This window comes from Molothrus ater, chromosome 2 (genome assembly GCF_012460135.2).
Source record: "Molothrus ater isolate BHLD 08-10-18 breed brown headed cowbird chromosome 2, BPBGC_Mater_1.1, whole genome shotgun sequence".
In the NCBI taxonomy this organism is placed as follows: Eukaryota; Metazoa; Chordata; class Aves; order Passeriformes; family Icteridae; genus Molothrus; species Molothrus ater.
In genome coordinates this window covers 105,738,486-105,754,870 of record NC_050479.2, presented here as the reverse complement: position 1 = coordinate 105,754,870, position 16,385 = coordinate 105,738,486, and the positions used below count along the sequence as shown (strand labels likewise).

Genomic DNA, 16,385 nt, shown 5'->3' with positions numbered 1-16,385 from the left:
CTTGGCACCCTAGTTAGCAATGTCAGGAGAATGAGATCAGGACTATACAGGGATGTGAAATGAACCATCTTCTGACTGGGAATTCCTGAGAGGGATAAGGACTATAACGAGTGTGAATGAGATAAAGTTACCATGCCATGTCCAGGGTGAGAAAAAATACAGGTTAATAAACTTTTCAAGTTCAGGGCAGAAACTCATACCTTTCAAATGTCAATGCAGGATCTTTGTGAATCTGGTTTTCACTCCTCCCTGCCAAAAATAAATACATTATAATCAGGATGTAGAAACTTATGGTGAAAATAATTCTACTTCTACAGTAACAGGAAAGTACCTTTGTTAATTCAGTATCAGTTCACAAAAGGGAGCCTGTCTTACTTCTTAACAGGGTATAAACAGATTAATATAAAGTTTTCCCCAAAAGCTGGTTATACTTGTGGTTGATTTGTGAGAGTATCAGAACTTGACAAATGAAACTGAGCTGAGCAAGCTGGTAAAGGTAACCTGCCAGGAGAGAGGGGATAGCTCTCCTTGTCTGGTTAATACCACCCACTTTGTAAAAAAAAGCTGTCATCAGGAGATTATTCTAACACTATCCATTTATTCCCACTATCCATTTACCCACCATGACAAAAAAAAAGCCCTGAACAAACAACCAAAATGAAACCAGGAACACACAACACATCCACTGCATTCTTCTTCTCTAGAATCTTGCTCATTGTCTCCTGATCTCATCATTACCCTCATTCAATCTTCCCTCAGCTCCCACTTCCACAACCCACACTTGTGTAGCATTAATGACATCCAAAGACCATTCCACACTGCACAAAACACAGCTGTTATTGTAATCTTTCCCCTGAAGACACTCTGTTCATATAACCCTTTATTTTAACTTTTCAATTGTTTTTCTCTTGCTCTAGATTAAGTTTAGAATTTCTCATCTGAATTCTACGAACATTAATAACTTGCATTTCTATCCACATAACCTAAGCACTTATTGTGTCCTTTTTCCTCACCCTTTTGTTTCCCCACTCATTTCTACTGTAATACTCAGGCACCTCTCACACAGGAAATTCCATTACGCTTCTGCACTGCTCCCCAGGCGAAGATCATCTACACTCTGGAGGCTCTTTATTCCTCTCCTCCAGCAGTAAATTACCAGAGAAAAAATTAATCCAAATCCACCAAAATACCTCCTGCAAGACCACAAGCCAAAACACAAATGATATATGTTGCTTGCCCTTCCTCACAGACTTGTTTGTTTCCTTTTCCTCATCATAGTCTATATGAAGTTTAAAATAAATACATCTGCACCTGTGAGATGCTGACAAGTTCAGCTGGACAGCAATTAAATGAAGCCCTAGAGCAACACTGGCCTCCAAAATAAGTGTTTTCTCTTCCTCTTACAGAAGAAAAAATGCATTTATTGGTTTTGCAGTACAACAATACGTGCTGCTGTAATAACAGGTTTCACCCAATACCTTTCTTTTACTACCTATGATTGGAAGGGAAGTAAAGAATGATATACCCTAAAAGATCAACAGAACACAAAGACTAATGATAGGAAGAAAAGGGTACAAAAGACCTAAAATATAATGTAGAAGGGCTAAAATACAGCATCAAAGGGTTCCCCTTCTCTTGAGCTGCTACTTTTAAAAGTCTAGTGAAAGCTCTTTCACTTCTCCAGCTGGTACAATGACAATATCCCTACCCTGATGCAATCTGCTCTCTCTTCAGAGGGCACAGAGGCAAGCAAGAGCAGAGAGTGAAAAAATACTGCTCCTAGGAGAGAAAGGAGATACTTCTTTTCACAGAGACCAAAACTACTTACTTACTTTTAATCATGACAACAAACAATGACATGGATGAGGAAACTTCTGAGGAGCAAGGTGAAGGCTGAGGGAGCACCTGTCCCAGGGACTGGCTCAGCATAAACCCAGACCTCCTCCAGTAAAACCAAGGGAGCTTTGTGTGTCCCAGCTGCCTTCATCAAATAACCTCCCCAGCCCAAACAGCAGACTTAATACTGCAAGTTTCCATTTCTTGGAACATAATTTCCCCACCTCAAACCAGAGTGGTTTGATTTACTGGGTCTACGTCTGAATTCTGTTTTACTGCAAATAAAACGTAACCCTTGCTTCCAAAGTCACCTCGGTATCTCTCTAGTAAATCATGCACACCAGAGCTTGCTTGTAGCACTTTGGAAGGTGAACAGTTTGACTGACCAAGAATAACCTACCAGGATGCAAAATCCACCTGCCTTCTTTATATGCTGCCAGGTTTATGAGAGCAAGTCTGTCTGTGCTTGACATTTGGCATAATTACTACTGTAAAATGTTTTATATTCCTGTAAATTCAGACTACGACACCAAAGTGCTTACAAACTGAGATGAGATGAAGAGATAATGAAACAGAAAGGAAAGATGTAGGGGAAAAGTAGGTATAAAGAGGAAGAAAGCATCAATGCCAGGAAAGATTGTGAGACTGTTCAACCTGCCTGACCAGCATGGAGTCCTAAACTATAAAAAATGATAAGCAGAAACATGTTAAGGTAGGATACTGCACACTGTAAAACACTATAATCAATTTGCCTCACTAAAATATAAAGCCAGAGGTGAAATTCTAGGTAGCCTACAACACCAGCTGTATTTCTCTACCATGTTGTAGGAAGCATTTCCACTGAACTGCAGCAAACTTTGTCACAATGCATATGAATGGAAAGTCCAAAATTTTCAGGGGTTTACACTATTTTTACAGTGATTTTGACCAAAGGAACAAGAGGAAGGACTGGAAGCTCTAAAACATCTTGACTCTAATCTGTTGCTGAAAAATAGGTGGGAGGAGAAAAAGGAGAAAAAACAGTAAATTACTGCATATCCATCACCACTCAAGACCAAAAAGCTCCACTTATATGGGGGCATGGAGGGTAAGATTCCAAAAGAAAGATTAACAGACTTTAAACCTTTCTTGCAATTCATTTCCACATGTAAGAGATAAAGCATGCACTGAATGCAACTTCTTTTTGCCAGCTGCTCAGTAAGACATGAATGATTCAAGAACACAGAGTAACAACAAGCTCCTTTTTGCTAATATATCTGAAAACATCTTTCTTGTGTTTCCCACGAATTCTTGTATTTCACTTCAGTTTCTTTACTTGAAGCAAGTGTATATTTTTCAGGAGCAAGCATGATCCATGTTCCTCACAAATAATAATCAAAAGAAAGAGAACAGTATTTATGAAGTCTTTCTAATGCACCTCTAGAAAATCCAATTACTTGATAGGGATTTGTATGCACAATCTTTGCCACTTCAGGTACTAAAATCTCCCTTGTTTAACATTTCTTTTTGTATAATTGGCAAATTTGATTATGACCTTAATTTTTGCATAGTAAAGCTCATCCAGCCAGTTTTAATTTTAAACTGGCTTGCACTCCATCATGACTAGCTGAATGCTACAAAAACCTTTGACACCACAACCTCATAAATCTTGGAGAACAGAAGAAATTTTTGTAGGAGTGGGAAACTGTTGGTAAGATACTTCTTCCACCGCTGACTGTACTCGGTCAGCTGTAACTATGTGCAAGTGTCCACAGTTGCAAATTACAAAAAACATGCATCTGAACTACCCTTCCATGAAATTATTTTCTCTGGTAAAATGACAGTCACAGGTAGAAAAGCTGAGAAGAAGAAAATGTTTGAAGTTGACCAAGCATCAGGGGCTTTTTTGATGAAATATACAACCACAATTTAAAAACTTAATAATAATACCAATAAAAAAAAATCTTAATGTACTCCACCACCAAGCTGCAGAGTATAAGCAACATCCTAAGTACAGAAAGGACTTCCACAGACTTATCCATTCACTACATGAATCTGGAATTAAAATCCCAAACTATTTTGGATTTGCATGAACTACAGAATTAAATTACATATTGCTTATACATAAACTGAGGTCATTAAAAAACCCCACTCACAAGCAAACTAACAAGTAAGAGGCATTTCAGCTACCAAAGACCTGTTTCAATCTGACATCTAAATATCTGATGTTAGATGGTTGCTGCTATTTACGGACTGATCATAGTAATTTCACTCCTCCGTTGTCCACCAGGACCTCTCATTACATGCACTGTGTGGGTCTAAACCATGTTGGAGGCTACTGGGAACTGTCAAAATTGCAAGAAAAGAGAGATTCCATCTTGGAACAAGACAGAACATTTCAGGAACATCCATGAACATATCACAGCAGTGCTTTGGAATATTGCTACTCTACGCAAGAGGAACAGCAAGAACAGGAGAAGATTAAGCAGCTTGAACAGTAGCACATTAACTCCATATCCATAGCAAATAAAGATAGATTTTCTGAATTTTAGCTGAATTACAAGATATTCTCTCCATATTTTGTGGGTGTTTTGGTTTCTGGGGTTTTTTTCCCCTATTAGTGAAACCAAACAATAATCGGGTACCTTAAACTTGAGGAAACAACAGTGCTTACTACTAAAGGAGTAGGAATTGCACACGACAGTAAATGCCTTTCTCTTCCAAAATGAGACAAATTACTGGCATTCCCATCACCCTCAGGTAAAGATGTATGTCAGTCAAATGCAGTAGTATGGGTGTTCCACTATACACACTGAAACAACATTCTCTCCAACAAAACACCACATCAGTACTGAACTAAAGTATTGGTCCTGAAGCAAACATGAATAGTGGCATGATGATCAAAACTATAATTCCACCAGCTTTCCCTATTTCTCAGGGATCTAACATAAGGAAGCAGTCGTAATAAACTGAGCAAGAACTATTACATGGACTGGAGCTGCAAAACCCACTGCCCAGCAGCTCTTCTGATCCACTGGCCACTTTCAGTCTCTTTCCTAACCAAGTGCAATAAAGTCCTTTCTACCTGAAGCAAGGGTCTCTCATAGCCAAGTATGTCTGTAACACATATCTAAGCACTTCCTGCCCAAACAGGTCCATTTTTACTTCCTTGCTTTAGAAAGCTGTTAAAACCTGGCTTTTACCAGTCTAATTCAGCTGCAATACGCTCACAGCTCAGATGGACCAGAACACAGGGTGTGCATTCATCCCTGGTTCCACCAGTGAAGAGGCAGAACTGCAGCAGCCTGTGCCAGCAGCAGTGAAGGAACTGATGCTGCAGCAGCAAGTGAATCCAGACAGACAGATTTTTTTGCATGTGCTGAACTGCTCAGTGGTGCCCAGCCTCTGGAATGCTGAATTACTCCAAGCCTGACTGAGCTTCCTCTGCAAGTCTCCTGAATAACTAGAACTAAGCCTGAAAATACAAGTTTGCTCCCCCTCAGCAATCAATATTAGCATTTTTCCTGATGAGTTTGTAGAAACTCAAGTTCTAACTTCAAATGTTGGACGTTTCCAAATTGAGCCAACTCAGCTAGTACCTTGGCTCCTATACCTACTCATTTGCAGAACTCTCAGTTACCTGCCACATTCTTCTCTTTGCCAGAGTGAGAGAAAACAGATCAAGCAGGTGCCAGTGGCTCAAACATCTAAGTCTGAGAGGAGGGGAAGCATCCCCAACCTACTAAGTGCTAATAGTCAGTGCCACCTATGGTTGAGGTTGCAGAAACAAAGATCCAAAGAAAGAAAAAAAAAAAGGTTTTTGGAACTTTTAACAAGGTTTTATAAATGGCTTCAGAAGAACAGATAACAAAAAACGACAAATAATTTTCATCTATTCTAGATCATTTACCACTGTTGCACTAGGTAAGGTGCTAGTATCAAAACCAGGTCCAAATTCTTCATATGATTTTACAACAAAAATATCTTAAAAACACACTGAAAGTTCAAATGGCAGCTTTCTATTTTCTTATCTTACCACACTTGTCTCCTCAAGTAAAACTCATCTTGTTTTTATTAACAGCTCCATTTGAACTGGGCTCTGTTGCTGCAGATGCTTTGTCCAGTGGTCAGGAAAAAGATGCCAGGGAATATTTCATCATGCCTTACAAAATCCTCCCCCATCACCCCAACAAACTACCAGCAACAGACTGTATTTTCTGGGAAAGTTAACCAACACAATAGACACAACAATTCCCTCCAGAGGTTTCGCAGCAGTCTCAGTTCAGCACACAAGGCCATTAATTACACAACTGCCTTTAGCATTAGCAGGATTCTGGTAGTGACAGCACTGGTTGAGTTAAGGCTGCCTTCAGTATCTGCACCAAAAATCTATTTACTTCAAGTTATGCAACACCTCCACTTCCTCTCTTCTTTATTATGGTACACCATGGTAACAGAAAGAAAAGGGGTGGAGATGGAGATCAAGCATTTTGCAATCTCAAGCAGGGCACAGCCACCTTTCAAAAACAGATCTAATCTGGAATTCACCTCTAAAATCTGCCTAAACTGATAATAACACTCAAGCACCAACTCTTACTTAAAACTTAGATTAAGGATTTCCAGAGGAAAAGCTGTCTCATACAGGTAACTGATGATGGAATCAACTGCATACTTCCATTATACGCAAGAATTTTAAAATCGGATTTATTTGGTTGGGGTTGCGTCTGTTTTTGGGTTTTCTTCCTCCTTTGGTATCTTCTCTATTGCCCCACCCACAGTAGAGCAGTCTACCCCAGGCCAAATAGTATTCCAAAATTCTCATCAAGACTCTAATGTCATCAGTCATGCTCAGTCAGTAAAGCTGGCAGCAAAAGTTTCAATTCAGCAAACGTCCTTCTACTTTCCATTAAAAAAACCCAAACAAGCAAACAAAAAAATCCCCACCAAAAACCTAGGAAAACCATGGGCTACTCAAGCTGATATATTCAATGTCACTAAGAAAATCAAGACAAAATGAAAAACAGCACATCATCAGTCCTCTTTTAACTATGATCTGAAAAGTCTACCTCATATCTCTAATGGTACACTGAGAACTGACAACAAACAAAATGAAACAAAATCCCCACAACTCTAAGAACTGGCTCTCCTCAACAGAGGAATTATAAGAAGTCCCAAAGCAGTCACAGCAATCTTGACTGTAAAATGTTTTCAAGGACTTAGATTTAATCACATGTCATTTTCTTTTCCTCTGATCATTTATTTAAAGTCATAGGTTGAATTATTTATGAACAAAAGTTAATTGCATTGAAATGCAGTATTGGCCAGTATTTATCTAACACCTTTTTCACAACTCAACCTCCTGTCATCAACTGGTTAAAATCTACAAAAAATGAATACAGAATTTGAGATAAGAATTAACCATTTCTATAGCATTACTGAAATTCTTTTAAATATGGTTAAATATGACAAAGTCCCTGGATCCTCCCATATGCTGTGTAAATTGTGCAACTGTTCTTACCAACTTTCTTTTCTACAACGTAAGTTTGTGTTAAAAAAAAGTAATTCGGGGGAAGAATAGCTTATTCACAAAATATTTGGTTTGAATTAATAAGTTTTGACTGATTAGTTGCAACTAAAGTCATCATATTTTGAGTCCAAACAGTCACATCACAGACCCTCCCAAACTGGGGTTCTTCAGAAATTTTCTCAGCTGTCAAGAGATCTCAAAGATCAACCAACTTGCATGTATAAGGCTGTATTGACACTGTCTGCAAGGTGTAAAATGGAAGCTCAAGGGTACACTCATATAAATACACCCCACATCCATGAAGTGTTAATCTTAAGTCAGCAAGGCTGTATGACAGAAGTAACTATTACAGTGCATGACTGCTGCTCGGGACACAGAGCGTTTTCCAAGTCCCTCATTTCCTTAAAGCGACTCATTTACTTGTCACCTGCCAGGACAAAGAGTGGAGAGAGGATTTCACAAATACCTCTGTGGCTTGTGCGTGGTGATAACACACCAGGAAAGATAGATTTTCATTTTCTCATCAAGTTATTAGATTAGGTTTACACACAGATTTAAATGCCCAGGAGGAGTCTGCCACCTGTCCTAAACTTAATTAGTCAGGAATGTCTGCATGACAAGAGCAGATACTTCAGATGTTTTGGACTGACCACAAGCAAACATCCAAATAATCAGCAACAAAATTTCAGTGATGCCAAGAACGAACCACTAAGCACAGCCCTCTGTGAAACAGCCTGAATTTTATTAATGGAGTACTTCATACTTCCCACACAACTGACATCAGCTGAGCATCTGTAAAACCAAAGAATCAACTATGTGAAGTCTACAGCTGGGTTAAGGAAACAAAGAGCCCTAGATTTCACATTAAAATAGGGGTGTATATTTACACATTACTAAAGGGGGATGGTGTGTGTGTGTGAGAGAGATACGAAGACTCAAATCCTCTAAGACTTTTCCTCAGCTTTGTTCTTGTGCTGTTTATCATAGCAGCACATCTAAGATTTGCAGGTTTTTGTACCTCCCCTAACCCCCTCACATACCCCCCCCCCCCCACCATGTAGGACCATCACAGTAGATTAATAACTAGGAAAAAACAACACATTTTCATTTAAAGAGGCAAACACATCCATGCTCAAGTGTATTTCACATTAATCATCTGGCAAAAAGCTAAACCCAAACCCCCTTAAAACATTAATTAGAATTTTATCTGTGTAGGTACGTAGCAACTACTGACACTGATGTGAGGAACTGAACAGAAGACAGAGAATTCAGTTAATCATCTCCTTACGTTGCCATTGGCACATAAATTTGTCTCATTAGCAGGGGCTACTTAGTTCGCTGTAGTAAACAAAGCTGCCGATACGACAGCCTCGCACACTTTTCATTCATTCACGTATTTTTCTTTCCTCAGACTTCTAGCATGTGCCATAGAAGAGCCGAATGTTAAACATTCCTGGAGTGTCACAATATGTAATACAATAAAACAGATTACAACCATACCTTTCTTTCACAGCAGTGGTGCCAAGCACAGGTACACTGTAGCAATCAATTTGTTCTGCAGACAGTAAGGCTTTCATAGAATACTAATGCAAAAATCTCTTTTCTTTCTCCTTCGACTTGACTCCCCAATGCCTGGGTCCCGACCAATACAAGGAGGAGGGCAGAATGTCTTCTGCTGAGATAACCACAACTACTAATCAAGTATACGTGTACAAGGGCACAGGATTAAACCTCCACCGGGCTTGACTCGGGCACCGAGAGCAGCTCAACACATGCACAGCAAGGTCAGAATTAAACACACACACACACACACGCACGCACGCGCGTCTACTTGAGTGAACTAATTTATCACACTTTACCACTGACGGCTTTTTACCTCAGGGGAGTAAAATTACATCCTGGTGAACTGACGAGGCTCAGACACAACAGATTCCCACAACAAATCAGATCTCTCGGAGAAGGGAACGGGGCTCAGAGGTGAACGCTCCTCTCCCAGCTTCTCACAAACTCCATGCCGAGTATTTGTGCCTATGTCCCTGTGTGTGTGCAGGTGAGTGCACACACGAGTGTGGCACACACCACCAGGCATTGGCTAAACCACAACCACAGCGGCAAAGTTCAAAAAACAGGCACTAACTCCCTTCGAGAGAGTTCTCTTTCTGATTGTATTTATCTTTACCTCTTAACATAATCAATCTATCAAGTCTAATTACTCAAGAAGAAAGCATTTTATTATTGTCTAACATAGCAAATGTCAAACAAGCCGTTCATTTACCTTGAAGTTTATTAGCACAGAAATGCAACATGAAGATGCTCTCAAAACATTGTCACTTGTATTCACAACATTTTCGAAAACCCACTTAGCAGGTTTTTATTGCCTGGCATAGTTGGATACTGTTCTAGTTCTTAAAATAGGAAGGGCATTATCTTAACTCTATCGCCCTTGAGCTGATGTAAATAAGACTTTTCCTTTAAACATCCAATTTATATTTAACTTTTCTCTTTGGTTCTCTTTAAATAAAGACTTTTCCCACTTTCCAGTCAGCTGTACATATGTGGATACATGTGTTTTCACAGAGGTTCATATATGTGCCTTTCAAGGAGTAAAAAGTGAAACACTGAAATTTCAAAGCATGGGATTTTTTTTTTTCTCCCTCAAGTTCTGCCCTGTCATGCATCCTTCCTGGCATTTTCCTCCCAGTACAACCAGATGTACATTTTACCAAAAACATCGATGAACCCTACAAATTATCATCGTCAGGGGTTTTAACAACACTGCTTTTGCACACGATCTGAACTGATAAGAAAACACTGCACAAACGCTCCCCAAAAATAATGCCTGGCACTTTACCTAGGACAAATTAGCAAAATATTTTTGAAATATCAGTGGCTTTGCAGAGACACTGGCAAAAAAAAGCGGCGTTAATCAATACTGATGAGTTTGTCCTTGACACAGTGACCGTGTCATCGGGCTATTGTCATGTGATATCATGTCATTTCCCCACCTGGCTCATGACCTTGTCCTTTAAATGACCCAAAGCTTCCCTCAAGTAGCAGGAGGCCCCTCCCCGCTGCCTCAGCAAGGTCGAACGGGTCAGCGTGTCCTCATCTATAATCCACCACCATTTGTCAGCAGGGAGGCTGGAGGAGGCAGGCTCGCTACAAGGGGAGAATGCCCAATTAGGCAGCTGTCACACAAAGCATAGGCTGCAAAATTATCCCCTGTCAAAAGAAAGAGCAGCTGCGGGTGCCAATTACAGCAACCTTTCAACCCTTTAGGTACTGGAAACTACACAGAAGTAAATGAAGTACAATTAGTGATAACAAATCGATGAATTAGGACAGTAAATTAGAAATTACTAGCAGGTGAGCTTAGGTCTCCCATAATATTAAGGGCACAGCACACCCCAGGCAAGGTCAGGAATATACAGATTTCACAGAGCACATCAGTTTTGTCTTATCCGTGCCTTCCTTGTGTGGAGCCTGTTTCCCTCTGTCCTTTTCTTCTCACAAGCCTCGCCTGAGCCAGATGGTGCAGGGAAAGGAAAAAAGAAGTTGTAGCACCCTATCTTCCCTCTTTATCCTGGCAAATGCAGTTTCCTCCTTTCTCAGGAGGTCCTCAGAGCCAGCACAATCTCTTTCTAGTAAGCACACTCCGTCTGACATTTACTGCACTGCAAGTTCAAGCTGAACAAGGTTTACCCCGGAAAAAAAAAAAAAAAAGAAAAACCACAAAACAACAGGAATAAAAACAACCAGAACAAATATATCCCCTGGTAAATTTTATGTCAATTACTCTTGAAACACTTAAATCTGAGTTAACTGCTGGACTTTAATGACAGGAGAAGACTAATTTCTGCCCATTTCAGTTCTCAGATAAATCATGCAGTGACATACATCTCTGAGCATATAGAGAGCCCAAACTCTGCAAGCAAAGTTTCTACTCCATGATTTTTTTTTTTGCCTTTTCCCTCTTAGTGAACAACTCACAAGTGGTTTTTTGCCCTCACTGTTTTATTAAGCATACAAGCTGGAAAGTTACTGTGTGCTGGCACCAAAAGGCAGGTCCTACAGTAAATCCAGCTTCTCCTCTGGTGCATCAGGTCACTCCTTTTAACAGGAGAGTGCTACCCGTGGATACCTGGGGCTCTGCATGCCCAAGGCAACCACAGAAGGGTGGTCACCTTACCAGCCCCTGGCATTTAAAGAATAAGAAGCTTAGAAAACATAATAAGGAAAAGAAAAATAGGAGGATAGGATTAAAAGTATGAATAATTAACATACAGCCACGTGAAACCATGGTTGAGACAGTGGTACCAACACCTTTGTATTTAGGTGCTTTGACTCAAAGTGACAAGCAAATTCAAAGAACAAAATTCAAATGCATCTCTCTTCCAAGCCAGCTCACAGTCATTTCAAACAAAGTGAAATTGCCATTTCTTGTCAATTCTCTCTTTTCATTTCTCATTCCCTAATCCCAAAATCCACCTTTAATATGTTCTTATGCCTTGCAACCATGCTGAGCACTGAGGACAGGAGTCAGATTCCTCCCAGAGGCAGCTCTGAATAATACCTGTATACTTGCACTATATTTCATACATGTACTCACACGTGCATACATATATTAATGCTAATACATTCATCAAAATATGAGACAGAGCAGAAATTAAGTCACTGATCTCAAACAAGCAATTTCCTATAGCTACCTCTTGATCTCTAGCCAGTGAGTATTCCACTGTTTAATAAGAAAAAAAATCTTGCTGTCATAACTCTGATAAGAGACAGGACAATAAAACACTAACTATAAATAATGTAAAAAATGCTCATTTAACAGCAGTTGCAATAATGCTCATCAAGTTTGACATTTCCTTTTGAGTAGCATATGGAAACCAAAGAGTACTGAAAGAGTTAATGTGTTTAGAATTCAGTTTCCATCATACTTGGGTGACTATCTCTTTAAATAATTTAAATCCTCTCCATCAACTACAAAGCTGTTTTGAAGCCATTTAGCTTTGTTCTTTACATGTGTTCTAATTAAGAAATGACCTTGTCATCACACACACCAGAAATCCTGGATTATTTCCTGCAGCAAAAATCTACGAAGCCAAAAAAAAAAAAAAGACAAAAAGAGAAAAAAATATATACTTCTTCCTTTAGTGAGGAACTGAGGAAGTTGTTGGTTGGCTGAATGCTGAAGCAGTTTCACTGCATAATTTCTGTGTGTGTGTGTGTGTGTGTTGTTGAATGTCACAGGGCGGGTTAGTGTGACCTTGAGCTGCATCAGCAGCACAGCAAGGGTCGAGATGCCTGCAGGCGCCCTTGTACTGGATTTGCAAGACAAAAACCTTCAAACTGGCTGAAGGACATCTTAAATCTCTTCAAAGGTTTTCCCGAACTAATCTGGGCTGCTCTTAGCCGGATCTGTGCCAGTGTGAGAGGCAAAATTAAAAACAAGGTCTTTGACAGGATGTTGTCTCCTCTTAACCCTTCCCGCGCAGGCGGCAGCACCGCGGCCGCGCTGAGGGACGCTCTGCAAGGCACCGAGGGAGGCTCAACCCGCAGCAATTCTTTCATAACCAAATTATATAAGGCACCATTTACTGGGAGCGGGGCTCCTGCTCCCCACCAGCACCCAGACGGCTCCCCCTCCCCCGCCGCTGGGAATGCCATTTCCTCAGCTCTGCGGGGACAGACAGACAGACACAACCCGCCGGCTGCACAGGGGAGCTCGGTGCCCGCGCTCCCTCCGCAAACATCCCGGGAAAAAGATGCTTTTCCCAGTGGTAGCACCTATCGCGGCATGCTGTGCATGCTAAAGCCAGGTAAGGAGGAGGAGGAGGAGGGTCAGGAACATGCTGTGGCAGGCATCAGACATGTTTTATGAGACGGAATTAAAAAGTGACCACTTCTCGTGCTAACCTGTGATTTCCTTCTCACTCATCCCGAGCCAAGCAGGAAGCAGAGCAGAGGGCATTAACATACCATGGGCCTACCAAGGGTTGGAGAGCATGACTGTACACACAGGGGGAACAAAAACAAATAAACCAACTGGCCAGCCTGCCTGTGACTGCTCATCGTCCCACAGAGTGACACAGAGGCAGAGATAACCTCTAGGAACACATGGTTACTCCATGAAACCACAAGTTTACCCAGTGGATTTAGCAGCTTTATTCAAATACAGCTATGGGCACAGTGAAGGGATGGGGGCTTCCCTCAGAAGTGTATTTGCACACAGAATCGCCAACTCCACCTCCAGTAAAATTCTGCCAAGTAGGAGAATGAGTAGTTAGAAAGCAACATGGATCCCCAAATCTGAATGAGGAGAGAAAGGCATCACCATGTTCCCCCCATCTGTTTGAGTGGTGGTATGTTAGTGGTCCGATTACACTGTCGATTTCTTCAAGGGAAAACAAAATAAATACAAATGGGTTAAAATAACCTCAGTGTCAGCTCGCATCACACTTCAGAACTATCTCTTACTGTTTCTAGGATATCCACCAGGCAAGTCCTTGAGGAGAAAAGGAAGGAGTCACTCGCACCAGCAGAGGGTGTTGTGATTCTTCTCTGCTTGAGCACGGAAGGCTTCGTTTAGTCTGGTTTTGTACAGTCATTTTCCAGGCACTACAGTCTGTTACACGGTAACAAAACGCATCTAAGTTTACTGAAGAAGGACACAGCTTTGGCAGTTATGTCACAACTGCTATAACACCACCCTTCACCTACCACTGAAATAGATTCACTCCCTCACTCCCAAGAACCACAGCTCTCCTCAAAAAACACCCTCCTCGTTAGAAGGCTTTAACCATTTTAAGCATGAGTTCTCAGTAGCATCAGTGACGGTGCCCTCTGCATCAGAAGAGGAGGAACTTGCATCATACACATGCTTTTCCACAGGCCTAAGGTTTCCAAGGCATTTGTTACACCTGGACAGAAGGCTATGGTGTTCCCACAGCACCTGGATTACTCAGAGACCCTCCCATCTTTGTTCTGCAGCCCCAGGGAAGCAGGAGCCTGGGGGTGGCACACATCTCATGTGCCTTCTCCATCCTATCACAGACCCTGGAAATGGAGACTGACCAGACCCACACATGGGGATTCATTGATCTTCCTGCACTAAGGTGTTCTTTTTGCAGCTTTCCAGTGATGGGATGCCATACAACTGTGGGGGGTTAAAAAAAATTCAAGAAAAAGAAAATAAAGTTTAGCCACTTAGCCTATAACACAATTATTGCAGACTGCATTCTCTGCTGTTCTTCCTAGAAAACTTCCCAGTTCACCCCAATTACCAGGAAGAGAGACTGAAGTAGCTCCCATGTTACATGTTAGCCTAGTACAAAACACTAAAATGAATTTTCATGGTATGACCATGCAACATCCGTGATTTCTTAAGCTTCTCCAAGGTGTAACAAGACAAAAATATATCATGGTTTTTCCAAGCACCAAGTGTTGTGAAAATGCCCAAAACAAAAACAAAGAACTCCTATTGCAGTGTTCCAGCTGAGCAGGGTGACTCAAAGATGGAACAAAAGCTTTCAAGCCACACAGTCGCTGCTGCCAAGTATGGGACACATTGTGTGGCCCTGCCAAAACTAGAAGCCAAAAGCCAAAAATACAAATTAGCAGCTTTCTTCCAGGGCCACAACAGTTCAGTAAAAACTTCCAAATCAGGCTGTCCCTAGGAGGTTCAGACAGAAGCAGCGAGTGCAGTTACACAGCACACCCACCCACCCAAACCACAGCCATCGTGACAATGTCACATCTGTGAGGCTGGACAGTCACTCACTTCTACCCTCCCATCAAAGTGGTCTTTGTGGCTACAATTTCTCATGCATGGCAAGCTGCAGAGGATAAGGCTGCTCCCTGCCTGCTCCTACCACAAGGATACTCACAGGAGTACACACAAGCTCTGTCTTTACAGGACAGGACGAGCATTTTACAGACCACCCAAACACAGGTTGCCCACTCAATCTTAATTCTGCCATTTTCTAGCTGTTGATTCTGAATACACAACATTAATACTCTTTAAACCTAAGACTTCTTTTGTACACAGTGTAACTCAGTGCAGCAGAAAAAAAGAAGGGATAAAGGTGGCAGAAGTTAATATAATGTATCTCTTTCCAGTTGGACACCATTATTAAATAAAAAATATCTGCTAAGGATGCATCTGATAAAACCATTCTCTTGGAACCATTTGCAGAAACAGCTGAAAAATCATTTTGTGACTGACCACATCGCCCAACATTTCTGACCTAACTTCCTACCAGCACCCAAAGAAGCTCTTGGTCTACCAGAAAAATGAAAATTAATACTACAACAAAACATTAGGTATATCTACTTTGTAAGAAGCTTTATCAGTAGTGTATTAGTTTTAAGTATGCTCAATATAGTCGGCCTTCTTATACAGTAGTATGCAATAACTGACTTGCACTAGTATAAAATAAATTAATATTGTAATTACTATCTGACAGTAACAGGTAAGGCCAAGAAATACTGAATAATGTATATTAAAGTGATCAAATACTGTGATCCTTTCCATATTCTCCATTTGGAGAGAATCTACAGGAGGGCCTCAAGCATGGTGAAGGGTCTGGAGGGGAAGCCACATGGGGACTGGCTGAGTGCACTTGTTCAGCCTGGAGGAGAAGAGACTGAGGGGAGACCTCATTTTGGTTCTCAGCATTCTCACAAGGGGAAGTGGAGAGGCAGACACTGATCTTGTCCCTCTGGTGACCAGTGACAGGACCTGAGGAAATGGCCTGAAATTGTGACTGTGTCAGGGGAGGTTTAGGCTGGGTGTTAGGAAAAGGTTTTTCACCCAGAAAGTGGCTGGGCACTGGAACAGGCTCCCCAGGGAAGTGATCACAGCACCAAACCTGACAGAGCTCAAGAAGCTTTTGGACAACACTCTCAGCATCCAAAGCTGCATCAGCTCTGGGCTCCCAGCATAGTAAGGACAGGGACCTGCTGGAGCCAGGCCAGAGCAGGCACCAAGGGGATCACAGGGATGGAGCAGCTCTGCTGGGAGGAAAGGCTGAGAGAACTG

The 16,385-nt window shown here is 41.3% G+C and overlaps 1 protein-coding gene across 3 annotated transcripts in view; it reads right to left on the bottom strand.

Annotated features, from left to right (window-relative positions):
- Positions 1 to 16,385, bottom strand: part of NRIP1 (nuclear receptor interacting protein 1) — a 73,376-nt gene that overhangs the window by 22,813 nt on the left and 34,178 nt on the right. The window contains exon 3 of one of the 3 annotated variants that reach the window (XM_036379528.2): positions 201 to 249. The exons of 1 other annotated variant lie outside the window; for it this stretch is intronic. The gene's annotated coding sequence lies outside the window, so the exon portion shown is untranslated. Of the gene's footprint in view, positions 1 to 200; positions 250 to 8,842; positions 8,858 to 16,385 lie in introns of those variants that run through there. One more of the 3 variants, XM_054518615.1, reaches the window with a different exon arrangement.